At 46.6% G+C, this 16,633-nt stretch overlaps 1 non-coding gene across 1 annotated transcript; it reads left to right on the forward strand.

Moving 5' to 3' along the window:
- The first annotated feature begins 377 nt into the window (after positions 1-377).
- Positions 378-449, forward strand: trnaw-cca (transfer RNA tryptophan (anticodon CCA)). The gene has a single exon. It is a non-coding gene; the product is annotated as a tRNA-Trp (tRNA).
- Positions 450-16,633: the final 16,184 nt, after the last annotated feature.

The following is a 16,633-nucleotide window of genomic DNA, read 5'->3' on the forward strand; positions in this document are numbered from 1 at the left end:
TTAAAATGTCCATTGTCTCAGAAACCAGGCCATTTGTACTGTGATCATTCTGACCAGTATACACTTGCACAACCCCCCTGATTTCAGAACCCAAACTAGTGCCTCCAAAAAGCTTAACTGTTACTTGAAGATAGAGAACAATTGCTTTGCTCTGATGGAATGCTGTCAGGCCTGATGCTGCTCTCAGTGGCGAACAAATGGTACCAACTATTCATTATACTTGCCCTTTCCTCTTGCCTCGAGGTGGGATTTTGCACCACGACTTACTGTAACTAGGAAATCATTTCAGCACAGTGCCCCTTGCAGGAAATATGGGACTTGTGTGAACAAGCACCCATGTATCTCCTTAACCAATCAGATTGAAGAACTGTTGACTTAGGCTTGTGGCGCAATGGTAGCGCGCCTGACTCCAGATCAGAAGATTGCGTGTTCAAATCACGTCAGGCTCATGGAGTTTTTCTGGGCAGCACAGAGTTTAGCACTGTTGCTTCACAGTGCCAGGATCCTAGGTTCGATTCCTGTCACTGATTCCTTCCTTGGGTCACTGTCTGTGTGGAGTCTGCACGTTCTCCCCGTGTCTGCATGGGTTTCCTCCGGGTGCTCCGGTTTCCTCCCACAAGTCCCGAAGGACATGCTGTTAGGTAATTTGGACATACTGAATTCTCCCTCAGTGTACCGGAACAGGTGCCGGAATGTGGCGACTAGGGGCTTTTCACTGTAACTTCATTGCAGTGTTAATGTAAGCCTATTTGTGACAATAAAGATTATTATTCTTAAAGCAGCACAGAGTCAGTCCGATAAATCATTGAGATTCAGAGAGAGAGAAATAAAAGAGGCAGTATGAAAAAATCTAAAACAAAGTAGAAGGGAAAATCTAAAACAAAATATTTGAACAAAAATCCACAACAATAATTAAACACTGAAGGAATGCTATTTCACACTTGTAAAAATTTGTCTCAGTGCCAGAGCGGCTGTATGGCAATTATTAAGACACCTCACACTGTTAAAAATGAACTTATACCGGAATGGATATCTGGCGCGAGATTCTCCGACCCCCCGCCAGGTCGGAGAATCGCCGGGGGCTGGCGTGAATCCCGCCCCCGCCGGTTGCTGAATTCTCTGGCACCGGATATTCGGCGGGTGCGGGAATCGCGCCGCGCCGTTGGCGGGCCCCCCCCGGCAATTCTCCGGCCCGGATGGGCCGAAGCCCCGCTGCTGGAATGCCTGTCCCGCTGGCGTGGATTAAACCACCTCTCTTACCGGCGGGACAAGTCGGCGCGGGCGGGCTCTGGGGTCCTGGGGGGGACGCGGGGCGATCTGTCCCCGGGGGGTGCCCCCACGGTGGCCTGGCCCGCGATCAAGGCCCACCGATCCGCGGGCGGGCCTGTGCCGTGGGGGCACTCTTTTCCTTCCGCCTTCGCCACGGTCTCCACCATGGCAGAGGCGGAAGAGACTCCCTCCACTGCGCATGCGCGGGGTGCCGTGAGCGGCCGCTGACGCTCCCGCGCATGCGCCGCCCGGCAATGTCATTTCCGCGCCAGCTGGCGGGGCACCAAAGGCCTTTCCCGCCAGCTGGCGGGACGGAAATCAGTCCGGCGCAGTCCTAGCCCCTCAAGGTTAGGGCTCGGCCGGTCAAGATGCGGAGGATTACGCACCATTGGGGCGGTGCGATGCCGGACTGATTTGCGCCGTTTTTGGCGCTGGTTGGCGGATTTTGCGCCGATTACAGAGAATTTCATCCCTGGGGCGAGATTCTCCGACTCTCCTGTCGGGTCGGAGAATCGCCGGGGGCTGGCGTGAATTACGCCCCCGCCGGTTGACAAATTCTCCGGCACCGGAGATTCGGCGGGGGTGGGAATCGCGCCGCGCCGGTTGGCGGGCCCCCCCCACCCCGGCGATTCTCCAGCCCGGATGGGCTGACGTCCCGCTGCTAGAATGCCTGTCCCGCCGGCGTGGATTAAACCACCTCTGGTACCGGTGGGACAAGGCGGCTCCGGCGGGCTCCGGGGTCCTGGGGGGGGGGGGCGCGGGGCGATCTGGCCCCGGGGGGTGCCCCCACGGTGGCCTGGCCCGCGATCGGGGCCCACCGATCCGCGTGCGGGCCTGTGCCGTGGGGGCACTCTTTTCCTTCCACCTTTGCCACGGTCTCCACCATGGCGGAGGCGGAAGAGACTCCCTCCACTGCGCATGCGCGGGGATGCCGTGAGCAGCCGCTGACGCTCCCGCGCATGCGCCGCCCGGCAATGTCATTTCCGCACCAGCTGGCGGGGCACCAAAGGCCTTTCCCGCCAGCTGGCGGGGCGGAAATCTGTCCGCCGCAGGCCTAGCCCCTCAAGGTTAGTGCTCGGCCGGTCAAGGTGCGGAGGATTCTGCACCTTTGGGGCGGCGCGATGTCCGCCGACCGGCGCCAAAAATGGCGCAAATCAGTCCGGCATCGCGCCGCCCCAAAGGTGCGGAATCCTCCGCATCTTGACCGGCCGAGCACTAACCTTGAGGGACTAGGCCCGCGATCAGGGCCCACCGATCCGCGGGCGGGTCTGTGCCGTGGGGGCACTCTTTTCCTTCCGCCTTCGCCACGGTCTCCACCATGGCGGAGGCGGAAGAGACTCCCTCCACTGCGCATGCGCGGGGATGCCGTGAGCGGCTGCTGACGCTCCCGCACAAGCGCTGCCCGGCAATGTCATTTCCGTGCCAGCTGGCGGGGCACCAAAGGCCTTTCCCGCCAGCTGGCGGGGCGGAAATCTGTCCGGCACAGGCCTATCCCCTCAAGGTTAGGGTTCGGCCGGTCAAGATGCGGACGATTCCGCACCTTTGTGGCGGCGCGATGCCGGACTGATTTGCGCCGTTTTTGCCGCCGGTCGGCGGACATCGCGCCGATTATGGAGAATTTTGCCCCTTGTTCTGACTTGTGAGTGGATATCTATCACATAAGTACAGCAACTTGGCATCCCATCCACAAACGTTCACTCTCTCCACTAGGCACAGTAGCAGCAGTGTGTATCAGCTGCAAGATGCACTGCAGGAACTCATCAAGCCTTTTCAGGCAGCTTCCAAAACCAGGGACAATACCATCCAGAATAACAGAGACAGCAGATACATAGGAACACCAATACCTGGAAGTTCCCCTCCAAGCCACATAATATCCTGATTTAGAAATATATCACAGTTCCTTCACTGTCGCTGGGTCAAAATCCTGGAACTTCCTCCCCAACAGCACCACGGGTCACCATAATCACACGTATTGCAGCAGTTACCAGAATGTTGCCTGGTATGGAGGGCATAAGCTATGAGGAGCGATTGAATAAACTCGGTTTGTTCTCACTGGAACGAAGGAGGTTGAGGGGCGACCTGATAGAGGTATACAAAATTATGAGGGGCATAGACAGAGTGGATAGTCAGAGGCTTTTCCCCAGGGTAGAGGGGTCAATTACTAGGGGGCATAGGTTTAAGGTGAGAGGGGCAAGGTTTAGAGTAGATGTACGAGGCAAGTTTTTTATGCAGAGGGTAGTGGGTGCCTGGAACTCACTACCGGAGGAGGTAGTGGAAGCAGGGACGATAGGGACATTTAAGGGGCATCTTGACAAATATATGAATAGGATGGGAATAGAAGGATACGGACCCAGGAAGTGTAGAAGATTGTAGTTTAGTCGGGCAGTATGGTCGGCACGGGCTTGGAGGGCCGAAGGGCCTGTTCCTGTGCTGTACATTTCTTTGTTCTTTGTTCTTTGTTCTTTGTTCAAGAAAGCAGCTCACCACCACCTTCTCAAGGGAAATTAGGGATGGGCAATGAGCGCTGGTCTGGCCATTGAAGTACACATCCCTTGAACGAATTGCACCATTGTATATATTTGAATGGCAGATCTCTTGGCGAAGCTTCTGGAAGAGCGAGTCAACCCGAACAGGCACTTCCTGATTTCTGCATTTAATTGCGTATGTGAGACTGTCAGAGTTTACTGTCTGATTAACTCTTTAATAATTCTCAGGGTTCATAGTCTTACAATTATTTCTACTACAAAATCTGGCTCATTAATTCATTTAATCAGCATAGTGCGAAATAGGGTGCGCGATTCTCCACTCCCACGCCGGTTGGGAGAATCGCCTGGGCCGCCACAATTTCCGGGGACGCCGGTCCGACGCCCTCCCGCGATTCTCCCAAGCGGCGGGAACGGCCCGGTCGAGTTTCGCGGGCCGCAGGCCGGAGAATCGCCGGCGACACCCAAAATGGCGATTCTCTGGCACCCCCGCTATTCTGAGGCCCGGATGGGCCGACCGGTCAGGCCAAAACGGCGGGTTCCCCCCAGCGCCGTCCACACCTGGTCGCTGCAGTCGTGGGCGGTGCGTGAACACTGGGGGGGCGGCCTGCAGGGGGGCGAGGGGGGATCCTGCACCGGGGGGTACCTCAGATGTGGGGTGGCCCGCGATCGGTGCCCACCGATCGTTGGGCCGTCCTCTCTGAAGGAGGACCTCCCTCCTTCCGCGGCCCCGCAAGATCCGTCCGCCATCTTCTTGTGGGGCGGACTTAGAGAGGACGGCAACCACGCATGCGCGGGTTGGCGCCGGCCAACCCGCGCATGTGCGGATGACGCCCGTTATGTGGCGCCGGCCGCGTCATCTATGCGGCGGCGCCTTTACGCGGGGGACAAGGCCTGGCGCGTGTAGATGACGCGGCCCCGATCCTGGCCCATTGTCAGGGCCTGAATTGGTCGGGACCGGGGCCGTTTCGTGCTGTCATGAACCTCAACGGCGTTCACGACGGCGCGGCCACTTCGGCGCGGGAGTGGAGAATCCCGCCCAGTGCGTCTTGATTATTTTTCTTTGAGAAATGGCATTGCTGATACAAACAAGGACATATTTTTGGAGTAGGAAAATTAACTGTGTAAAAAGGTGCTGTTCCGAACTCAGCTTCATTAGGGGAAAAAACATTTCCAGTTTTATGTTTTTAACTATATATTTCTAGTGTGATTTATATTTCTTAGTTATGACACTTTGTTCAATATTTCATTTGGTCTCTAATTAAGTATATTCTACTTCTGCCTCACAACAGATTTTAACTGTGTCATTGCCACTAATGGCTCATTGTGCAGTAATTTTGAACTTTGGTCACTCGTACCCTGTGCACAGGGTCATGGTACCGTGCACTACCTTTCATGATGAAAGTGTTTCACATAGGTACCTCTTGAAGTCAACAAGTGATTTTTATTAGATGGGTTCAATAAGTTTTATTGGCGATTAGTCTGAGCAGGAAAAGCTTATTACAGGCATAGCAGTGACTAGTTTTATTAAGATCTTGATGATGTCCTCATTGCCATCCCAAAAGAAAAAAATATTATCCTTCTGGAGGATTTTAATGCCAGTGTTGGCTGTGACTCTGATGGATGGAAAAAGAAAGTGTAAACCGTGTCCCCCAGCCGACAAAATGTACTCAGCATGGTCTCATTAGAACAAACACCCCCTTCTGCCAGAAGGACAGGACAAAACCACACGGAGGCACCCTAAATGAAAACATTGGAACCTCCTGGATCATGTCGTTGTTTGGATCAAAGATCAAAGTGATATCTGTATCACTCGATCCATGCAGGTGGCTGATGTTGACTGGACGGATCATCGACTTGTTTGACCAATGGTGAACAGTCACCCAGCACTCAGACATCGCAAGGCCAAAATGTCCAAGAGCAAGGAGATCAATGTCTCAGCCCCAAAACAGCCTGACCAAAGAGAGAAATTCCAAGTCCAGCTCACTATCAATCTGGTGGATCATCACACATCCAACTCAGTTCCAGAACAGTGCGATCAAATAAAATCAGCTCTACTAGACTCCTGAACCCAGATTATTGGGTTTGAACATTGTCGTCACCACAACTGGTTTAATCAACATGATCCTGAAATATGTGACCACCTGGAACAAAAATGAACAGCTTTCATTGCCTGGCAGAATAACCCAAGGCCGCAAGAAGGCAGCATTCCAACTGCTCGAGGTTGACACCCAAAGACAAATCCGGAAGATAAAAGATACATGGTGGGAAGAGAAAGCCTGAGAGATCCAACAATATACTGACCATCATGACATGCAAAGCTTTTTTGAAGCCAACAGGGCCATCTATTGATCAAGGCCAAATGGAAAAATTTCCCTTTGCTCACAGGATGGTGACACTCTTCTTAATGATGTTATTGCCATCCAACAGCACTGTAAATGTTTCCCTCAATCATGACCCCACAATACAACTGATCCTCTCCAAAATATTCCTTAGTTCCCTCTGGTAGATTCCATTAATAGGTGTGCTGCAACAAACAATAACATGGATGAAAAGCAACAAAGCCTGCAGCCTTGATGGTATTCCAGTTGAAGTCTTCAAGGCTACAGAGGGAAGATGTCCCACACAACCCCCATCCCAGGAAAGACCCCCAACCTGAGCCCCTCCAACCCAGCCAAAGCACCCCCCCCATAGCCCACGACCTCTGAAGGACTCCTCTCAGCACCATGTAAATGTAGAGAAGGTACTTACCCCCTTACTCCCCCTCAGTTTCCATGCTGCCTGGTCCCACTTTTGGGGACCAGTAGTGATTGACGCCTGCGGGACGTCCAGCTGGGGAAGGGGTGTGGGAACATCCTGGGAGCCTGCATCATTCCACTTCAACCTTGCGAGTGAGATGGAAATGGATGCAAATGAATTCTGATCAGGTTTTCGCCGTTCTGAGGCAAGAATCTTTTTCCGCCGGGGAAACGGGCTGTGAGACCCACGACGGGTTTGATGCCCAGCGAGAAGTAAGGATGGTTAGAAGAGACTTATTGAAATATATTTGTACAAGTTGATGTGTGATTGACCGATCACATGAGGATGGAATAAGTCATCTCATATTTCTTCCATGCACTTCACAGGTTGTAGTTGCTGCACAGACTCCCGGATATTTTTACATCAACGTGCCTTTCAATGTGTGGTTAAACAGCAGAGATTACGGAGAAAGGTTGCTGCGGTCATAACCATTTTAAAACATCCAATCCATCTCAAGATAGAGCCAGGTGAAGCATGATTGAAACATGGAACCTGATGTACCTGAAAAATACAACTCCCTGTAGAGTGTGGGAATGTTAGCATGTTAGTCTGTGGAGATTTATAGGACAATTAATGCCGTTTAAATTTCATATCACATCCTTTGCACTGGAGTGAAATACCTTACAACGCACATGGATGAATAATATTTGGCAGTTCTCCATAGATCTTCGTTGTACTCTGAACTTTAACCTGATAGTTTTACCATTAAGAATATCACTTACCAACAGCAGATGAATTATTGTGTCTTTCATTGTTAATCTTCCACTGCTGACATCAAGGTAACATATCCAGTTCAATTCATATATTTCATGGTTATGTAAGAAGCAAAACTGCTCAAAGGATGCGAATTTGATTCAGAATTTCATATTCTTAACCATGAATTTTACATCTCATATTCTTTGCCTTTGAAACAAGGAGTGCAAACCTTCACAGCATTTATAAAGTATGAATCCAGGATGGTACGCTATAGCAAACAAGAAGAAACTTGCAATTATATAGAGTTTTTTCATTCAGAAACACTTCACGTTATGTGCGTGAATGTGCAGTGCAGTGAATAGCATAGATTCCTGGATAATGCTGACTCCCAATGCAAGCTCTCTTTAAATGCAACTCCTTTGGGAATTCACAATCAATGAAATATTTGATGGAAAAGATTTAGAAAGGTGCCATAAACCGTGTGTACTGCTCACTCTCACCTGAATTCCAATGCCGAACGTTTTGCAGCATAGGTGGCATATTATCAGGGCCAATTGGCTTGGTGACATTGTTGATTATCTGCTTAAATATGATTTCTGCATCTGCCCTCCCCTGTATTATGGGATAAGCTCAGGACCATGCTGGAAGGCGGTGGAGTCGGCGCCCACCCTGTTTTCAGTGCCCCTCCCATCCATATCAAAACATGCTGAATGGGGACTGTAAAATGCTGCCAGGTATTGTGTTTAACCTGGAATTTCTGAAGGAGTTCCCCAACCTCCTGTTCCAACTTAGATATATGGATTCGCCATACAAACTTAACAAAACAGCAGCAAATAGGGTCAAAGGGGGAAATAATGGTAAAAAGCAAATTGAATGTCTCTTAAATGCACGTAGTATTCAGCACAAAATAAATAAATTAATGACACAATTTGAGGTCAATGGGTATGGTTTATAGCTATTACAGAGATGTGGTTACAAGGAGATCAAAGCTGGGAACTAAATATTCAGGGGTATGTGACTTTTTGTAAGGACAAGCAGGAAGGAAAGGGCGGTGGGTAGCTTTGTTCATATGAGATGGAATAAGTATGACAGGAAGAAATTATCTTGGATCAGAAGTAGGATCCATGTGGGTGGAGGTAAGAAATAACAAGGGGAAGAAGGCACTGATGGGAGTAGTGCATAATCCCTATAACAGCAACTATACTGTCGGACAGAGAATAAATCAGGAGACAATTAGGGCATTTAAAAAAGATAGCACATTTTTCATGGGCGACTGTGAAACTCAAATTGGCAGATGTAGCCATGAGGAAGGGTTCACCCAGTGTATTTGGGACAGTCTGTTAGAACAATATGTTGTGGATTCAACCAGGGATCAGGCTATTTTGGATCTGACAATGTGGAATGAGGCAGGTTCAATAAACAATCTCAGAGTAAAATAAACAGTGGCCATAACATGGTAGAATACAGTTTGAGCGTGAGAAATTTGGAGCCAAATTTTGGCAGCCGGCGTGTGTGTATAAAGAATATAGCAAGGAGTTATTACAACCTTGCAAAGCCCTGGTATTGAGGACTATCATGGAGGAGGTGTTGTTGTTTATCCTTACTGATTGTGGTCTGTGGGTCAGAAGTCGAGGATCCAGTTGCAGAGGGAGGAGCCAAGTCCTAGGTTTTGGAGTGTTGATATGAACTTGGCTGGGATTATGGTGTTGAAGATGGAGCTGTAGTCAATAAATAGGAGTCTGATGTAGGAGTCTTGTTGTCGAGGTGCTCCAGGGATGAGCATAGGGCCAGGGAGGTGGCATCTACTGTGGACCGGTTGTGGCAGTATGCGAATTGCACTGGATCAAGGCATTCTGGGAGTATGGAGTTGATGTGTCTTGTGACCAGCCTCTCGAAGCACTTCATAATGATAGATGTCAAGGCCACCGGATGGTAGTTGTTGAGGCATATTGCCTGGTTCTTCTTTGGCATCAGTATGATGGTGGTCTTCTTGAAGCAGGTGGGAATCTCGGAATGGAGTAGGGAGAGGTTGAAGATGTCCGCGAACACACCCACCAGTTGCTCCGTGTAGGACGTGTGTGCACGACCAGGGACTCCATCAAGACCTGTTACTTTCTGAGGGTTCAATTTCAAGAAGGACGATCTGACTTCAGAAGCTGTGACGGTGGGTATGGGTGTGTTCGACACTGCTGGGGCAGTTGACAATGGTTTGATGGTTTCCTGCTTGAAGCAAGCATAACAGGCATTGAGCTCACTAGGTAGGGGTGCGCTGCTGCCTGCCGGAGATTCTACTTGGCTTTGCTTTGTAGCCAATTATATTGTTTAAGCCTTGCAACAACCAACGAGAGTCTGTGTCTTGGGTCAGAAACAGCTGTGTTGAACTTGAATAAGGATAATTACAAAGGAATGCGGGCAGAGTTGTCTGGAGGGGACTGGGAAAGGGGTTTAGCAGAAAAGACGGTCGATCAGCAATGAAAATAGTTCAGAACTATTACAAAGGTATCTACCAGTGAGCAAGAAGGATTCAAGAAGGGGATAAACTAATCGTGGTTAACCAAGGAAGTTAAGGGTAATATTAAACTGAAAGAAAAAACATACAATGTGGCAAAGATTAGTGGCAAACCAAAGGATCTGGAAAGTTTTAAAACCAGCAAATATTACCCAAAAAAAATAAAGAGGGAGAAGATAAATTATGAGAGTAAATTAGCAAGTCGTACAAAAACAGATGGTGAGAGCTTCTTTATCTATCTAAAAAGTAAGAGAGAGGCCAAAGTCAACATGGGACCCTTAGAGAATGAGGCTGTGGAAATAATGATGGGGAACCAGGAAATGGCAGAGGAGTTAAATAAATACTTTGCATTAGTCTTCATGGTGGAGGAGACTTTTAACATTCCAAAAATACTAACACATCAAGGGGCAAAAGGGGGAGTAATTGAATACAAAACCTATCACAAGAGAAAAGGTATTAGGGAAACTAATTGAACTAACGGCCGACAGGTCCGCTGGACCTGATGATTTGCATCCCAGGATATTAAAGAAAATAGATACATAGTGGATGCACTGGTGGTAATCTTCCAAGAATCCTTAAATTCTGGAAAAGTCCCAGAGAATTAGTAAACTGCCAAAGTAACACCCGTATTTACAAAGGGAGACAAAAAACAGGTAGCTATAGACTAGTTAACTTAACATCTGTCATTGGGAAAGTGTTAGAGTCCATTATAAATGATGTAATAACAGAGGATTTTAAATTACATAATATAATCAACCAGAGTCGGCATGCCTTCATGAAGGGGAGAATCATGCCTGACAAATGTATCAGAATTCTTTCAGGTGCTAATGAGGAAGATAGATAAAGGTGAACCAGTAGATGTAATGGACTTGGATTTCCAAAATGCGTTGATAAGGTACTACACAAAACATTACTTAATAAGATAACAGCCCATGGTGTTGAAGGTAGTATATCAGCATAGATAGCAGATTGGCTAACTAATAGAAGACAGAGAGTGGGGATAAGAGTGTCCTTTTCAGGATGGCAATCTGTAACTAGTGGAATGCTAGAGGAATCAGGGCTGGGGCCATGATTATTTACAATATATATTAATGACTTGATGAGAGAAGTGAATGTGCCATTGCTAAGTTTGTGGATGACATAAAACTAGATGGGAAGATTGGTGGTGAGGAATATACCATGGGCGGGATTCTCCGTCCCGCCAGCCGGCCAATGGGTTTCCCATTGTGGCAGCCCCACGCCGTCGTGAACTCCCCGGGTGTGGGTGCGCTGCCGGCGAAATGAAGAATCCCTACAGCAGAGAATCCAGCTCTAGGAATCTACAGAGGGAGAAAGGCAGGGGCAAAATCTTGGCAGATGTATTATAACTTAGGAAAATGTGAAGTTATGCACTTTGATAGGAAGAATAAAGGAGCTGAATAATATTTAATGGAGAAAGACTGCTGAAAACTGCAGCACTGAGGGATTTGGGGATCCTCGTGCATAAATCACTAAAGGTTAGCATGCAAGTTCAGCAGTAATAGGAAAGGCAAATGGAATGCTGGCTTTTATTTCAAAGGGAATGGAATATAAATATAGAGAAGTCTTGCTAAAACTATACAAGACACCAGTTAGACTAAACCTAGAAGACTATGAACAGTTTTGGTCCCTTTATCTCAGGAAAGATATACTGACATCGGAAGCACCCTGAGAAGGTTCACCCGGGTATGGAGGGATTTTCTTATGAGGAGAGATTGAGTAGGTTGGGTCCGTAATCATTGGAATTTATAAGAATGTTATACGACCTTATTGAGACATATAGGATTCACATGGGGCTTGCCAAGGTCGATGCTGAGAGGTTGTTTCCCATTGTGGCAGAGTCTAGGACCAGAGGGTATAATCTCAGGCGAAGGGGCAGTCCATTTAAGACAGGTGAGGAGGAATTCCTCGTGTAAGAAGGTAGTGAATCGGTGCAATTCTTTATTTCAGAGAGCTGTAGAGGCAGGGTCATTACGTATATTCAAGATTGAGATAGACAGATTTTTAATCAGTAAGAGTATCCAGGGATAAGGCGAGAAAGTAGAGTTGAAGATTGTCATATCAGATCAGTCATGATCTCATTGAATGGCGGAGCAACTAGATGGGCCGAATGGCCTATTTCTGCTCCTATGTCTTATGGTCTTATAAACCTCAAGAGATTATGCAAGCAGATGACAAATCATTAAACATTTTACCAACTGTCAATTCAGTAAAATCAATATAGATATCAGAAACATGGCTAACACATGTAATATTAGGAACATTTTCTCTTTTTCAGGAGGATTGCACTTAGAAGATGAATATAAAAGTGTTAGGCAGCACATTGGATTTGCTTAAGTAGTAAGATGGTGCTCCTGTGTCAGACTCCTCCCAGAAAGCTAAGGTTACGAATATTGTTTGCTATATTCAAAAAAGAATCATTTTAAAAGGACACAATTAGTATCTTTTTTTGCAACATGAATATTTTAACTGGGTTATGTGGAATTTGTTAAAAAGAAAATTTTGAGTGCCATGAAGAATTCAGCACGAGTTTGTAGAGTCAAACAGAAAGTAATTTTATTTACAATGATATGTACACAGTACCAGCAGTTCACTGCTGGTTCCCTCTCTAGCTGGTCCTACACTGGCCAGCTCTATTTATACAGCTGCATTGCTCATGATTGTCCCCCCCCCCCCCCCCCCCACCCCCATCCCCACCCCACCCCTTCCTCATTGGGGGTGCTCATGGGCTGAATTCTCCGCCCACTGTGCCACATTTCTGGTTCAGCACGTCGGCGGGACAATGGGGTTTCCCATTGTGGGGCAGGCCCACGCCATCGGGAAACCCCCGGGCTGCCGGCAAAATGGAGCATCCCGCCGGCGGAGAATCCAGCCGCATGTTCCTGGAGGAATATGGGGATAGGGTAACCAATTGTCCCCAGCCATTCGGATCCGGAAAGGTTATAACAGTTTTAATACATTTTCAGACCAATATGAATGTAGCAATGTTTTCACAGATGGGGCTGGTTATGAAGTGGCATTGCACAATGTTCTGTGTGTGTAGGTTCGGGTAAGCTTCTGTGTTAGCACTTGTGAAAAAGTGACCTTTTTCGTTCTAATTAGAGCCACTAATCTGGTCTGGTGCACTTCCACCACAATCCCTATAAATAGATGCAATTATCAATTTAGTTGATTGTTTAAACTTTTTATGAGCTGGACTTTTAACAGGTACAAGTGGCGTGCTGCAATAAACTATTGGCTTTGTTTACAATGCCTATTTATAGTTTTTTAATTTGCATTATTAAAAAAAACCTTTTTACTGAGTTATTTTTCAACTTTACTTTCAGCAGGAAGTGGAACAACACTGAGTTAATGATAGATGAATGGTAGTTCATTGGGAGATAAACATTCCCTGTGGGATAGTCCTCATGGTAATACATGGGGTTACCCACCTCCCAGATAAACCAACATTTGAATACAGTAATGCCTCCCCCCTGCTGTCGATTCTAAATATCACCCTTGAAAACGTTCAAAGCTTAAACTTTTTCAATAACCATCTAGCTCTTCCATTTTCCAAACTAAAGGCAGACTTACATTAGGCGGCAGCAATAGCAAAGGCCGGCACTGCATGGTGGTGCAGTAGTTAGCACTGCTGCCTCACAGCACCGAGGACCTAGATTCAATACCGACCCTGGGTCACTGTCCATGTGGAGCTTGCACATTCTCCCCGTGTCTGCGTGGGTCTCACTCCCACAACCCAAAAGATGTGCAGGGCAGGTGGATTGGCCAAGTTAATTTGCTCCTTAATTTGAAATAAAATTCAAAAGCAATAGCAGAGGCCTTAAAAAGAATCAAAACGTTAAAAAATAACTTATTTTTAGAAAGAGACACTACCAATACAAAGCAACAATTAAAAGTAGCAATTTTTCTTGAGCAGAGAACACTTTATCAAAGGCGGACTCATTTGTCAAACACGTCAGATGATCAATGTTCAGCCAAGTCTTCTGACTGCATCAGAACTGGATCTGATCGTATTCCTGTCAAGTTTTTGCTATTGACAAAGAATACAAATGCTGGGGAAAAAATTGGGAGGCAAGGTTAATTAAAAAATACTAGGGCATTACATAGAATGATATTCTGTGAAGATTTACATTATTACTTTCTAGGTGCTTTTATAATGCTATTTAATGACTCTGGTGAAGATCATATGATTGATTGCCCTGTGTCTTTTAACCTGAACTCTGGACTGCATTTGATTTAAGAATTCTGGAAGATGCAAGTCTGTGCAGTGTTGTAATATGGAGTCGGATGAGGGTCAAATGGGCTGTTTGTAGGCAGTATATTGGTGAATTATATATTGTACAACTCGGGTCTGAAACGCCTGCTGACACGGTACTTTGGCAATATGCTGGTAGGATATTGTTGTAGAGACAATCTGACCTGGTGATGCAGTACATCAGCAGTGTGCTGATGGATCATCAGATCAACAGCAACATCTGACAGCTATATTGACTGGAAAGAGTGCATGGATCGCAGAATATAAAAAGAGAGGAGAAAAAAATACTGATGAGTGTCGAAATACATCAAGTACGAAAAATATTTCTTTAATATGTACAGATGTGTTTTTGTGCTGACTAAGTTTCATCTGTTATCCCTCCTCCCTTGAAAGCAGTGACTCAGGCATACGATAGATCAACAGCTATTTGATGCCTAGCCCAAGCAACAATCTCATGTTTATAAGTCTGGAGCTGTCACAAAGGATCTGGATTGGATCGGATTGGATTGGATTTGTTTATTGTCACGTGTACCGAGGTACAGTGAAAAGTATTTTTCTGCGAGCAGCTCAACAGATTATTAAGTACATGAGAAGAAAAGGGAATAAAAGAAAATACATAATAGGGCAACACAACATATACAATGTAATTACAAAAGCACTGGCATCGGATGAAGCATACAGGGTGTAGTGTTAATGAAATCAGTCCATAAGAGGGTCATTTAGGAGTCTGGTGACAGTGGGGAAGAAGCTGTTTTTGAGTCTATTCGTGCGTGTTCTCAGACTTCTGTATCTCCTGCCCGATGGAAGAAGTTGGAAGAGTGAGTAAGCCGGGTGGGAGGGATCTTTGATTATACTGCCCGCTTTCCCCAGGCAGCAGGAGGTGTAGATGGAGTCAATGGATGGGAGGCAGGTTCGTGTGATGGACTGGGCGGTGTTCACGACTCTCTGAAGTTTCTTGCGGTCCTGGACCGAGCAGTTGCCATACCAGGCTGTGATGCAGCCTGATAGGATGCTTTCTATGGTGCATCTGTAAAAGTTGGTAAGAGTCAATGTGGACATGCCAAATTTCCTTAGTTTCCTGAGGAAGTATAGGCGCTGTTGTGCTTTCTTGGTGGTAGCGTCGACGTGGGTGGACCAGGACAGATTTTTGGAGATGTGCACCCCTAGGAATTCGAAACTGCTAACCATCTCCACCTCGGCCCCGTTGATGCTGACAGGGGTGTGTACAGTACTTTGCTTCCTGAAGTCAATTACCAGCTCTTTAGTTTTGCTGGCATTGAGGGAGAGATCTGATCCTCTCTTTAGATTGTATTTACCCACGTGCTTTTTCAACACGAAGCTCATCGTGATCAGGAGCAAGAATATTTCCCCCCATGCCTCCAAGGCCAATTACGGTGGAAAAAAATGCAAATTTTGGAAATTAAAAAATAAAAATGTTGGACTGCACTGCAGTTCTATCAGAATCCATGAAGAGAAAAATAAGTTAACATTTCTGATCCAGACCCTTCATGAGAATATTTGTCTGGCTGCTTCTTTGGCAGATAATGGTTCAGCCTTTTGGAATCCTCTTTTCTATATGGCGATGGATAGCCTGTCACACTATGGCCCAGATTTGCACCCCTGGATTGGGTGTGCAGGAGGTGGAAGATTTCTCGACTCCGTGAACCTGACCTTTGTAAGTGGCTTCCTGCCTGGGCGTGAGGTTTTCCTGTCTGTGGTGGTGGGCTGGATTAGAAGTCCGGGCGACACGGGAAGATCTGAGGAGGTTACCGGGTATGAAGGCAGGCCGCGTGGAAGGCCTGCCTCGGGAGTGCCTGTTTCCAAAGTTTAAAAATAAAGATTAAAACATGAAATATATTTTCAGCCCTCACCGCTTCCCCCTCACTCTGCATACACTACAATGTGACCACATGCCCCTCACGCAGATCCCCTTTACACCTCATACTCTCTGTTATATTCCCTTGCATAATACATATATTACTCTGAACCAGCCGAGTTGATGAAATAAACAATAGTCTTCTTTTAAAGATGAACAAATTTAATGAGTAATATACATAATATTTTGTGAGTCCTTTGTACTTAATACTCAACCACGAAAAGAAATAAAATACAGTAAAGGTAACCAACTAACTATACAATGTAATAATGAAATAACTTATAACTTCTCTCTCTCTCTAGCTATTTTATGTCTTGTCTGTTTACTCTCCTGAAACACACTCTCAGAAAGAGCGGGAAAATCTTTCTTATACCATCTGATAGTGATACATCTAGTGTTGAATTGACTGTATTACATTTACATACATTGATCATGTATATCAATATACAGAGATCACTACACTCTCTATGTCAACCTATGCCCCTCCAACCACCCTCATAGCAGAGAGACTCTCCACATTGGTGAAAACTGATGTGTTGGGTACTCTGGATCTGTGGAGACTGCGTTTACCTTAGCAGTAACATAGACAGGCTACCAAAACTTGTAATAGTACAACTCTATTTTATTTAACTAAGAGCTGTGAAACATACTTGCACTGTGGGTCGACACTATGTTAGATTGACTGATGACCTATGCCTAACCTGACCAGTCTGTACTGCTAGCACATG

Source organism: Scyliorhinus torazame, chromosome 2 (assembly GCF_047496885.1).
Source record: "Scyliorhinus torazame isolate Kashiwa2021f chromosome 2, sScyTor2.1, whole genome shotgun sequence".
NCBI classification, from domain to species: Eukaryota; Metazoa; Chordata; class Chondrichthyes; order Carcharhiniformes; family Scyliorhinidae; genus Scyliorhinus; species Scyliorhinus torazame.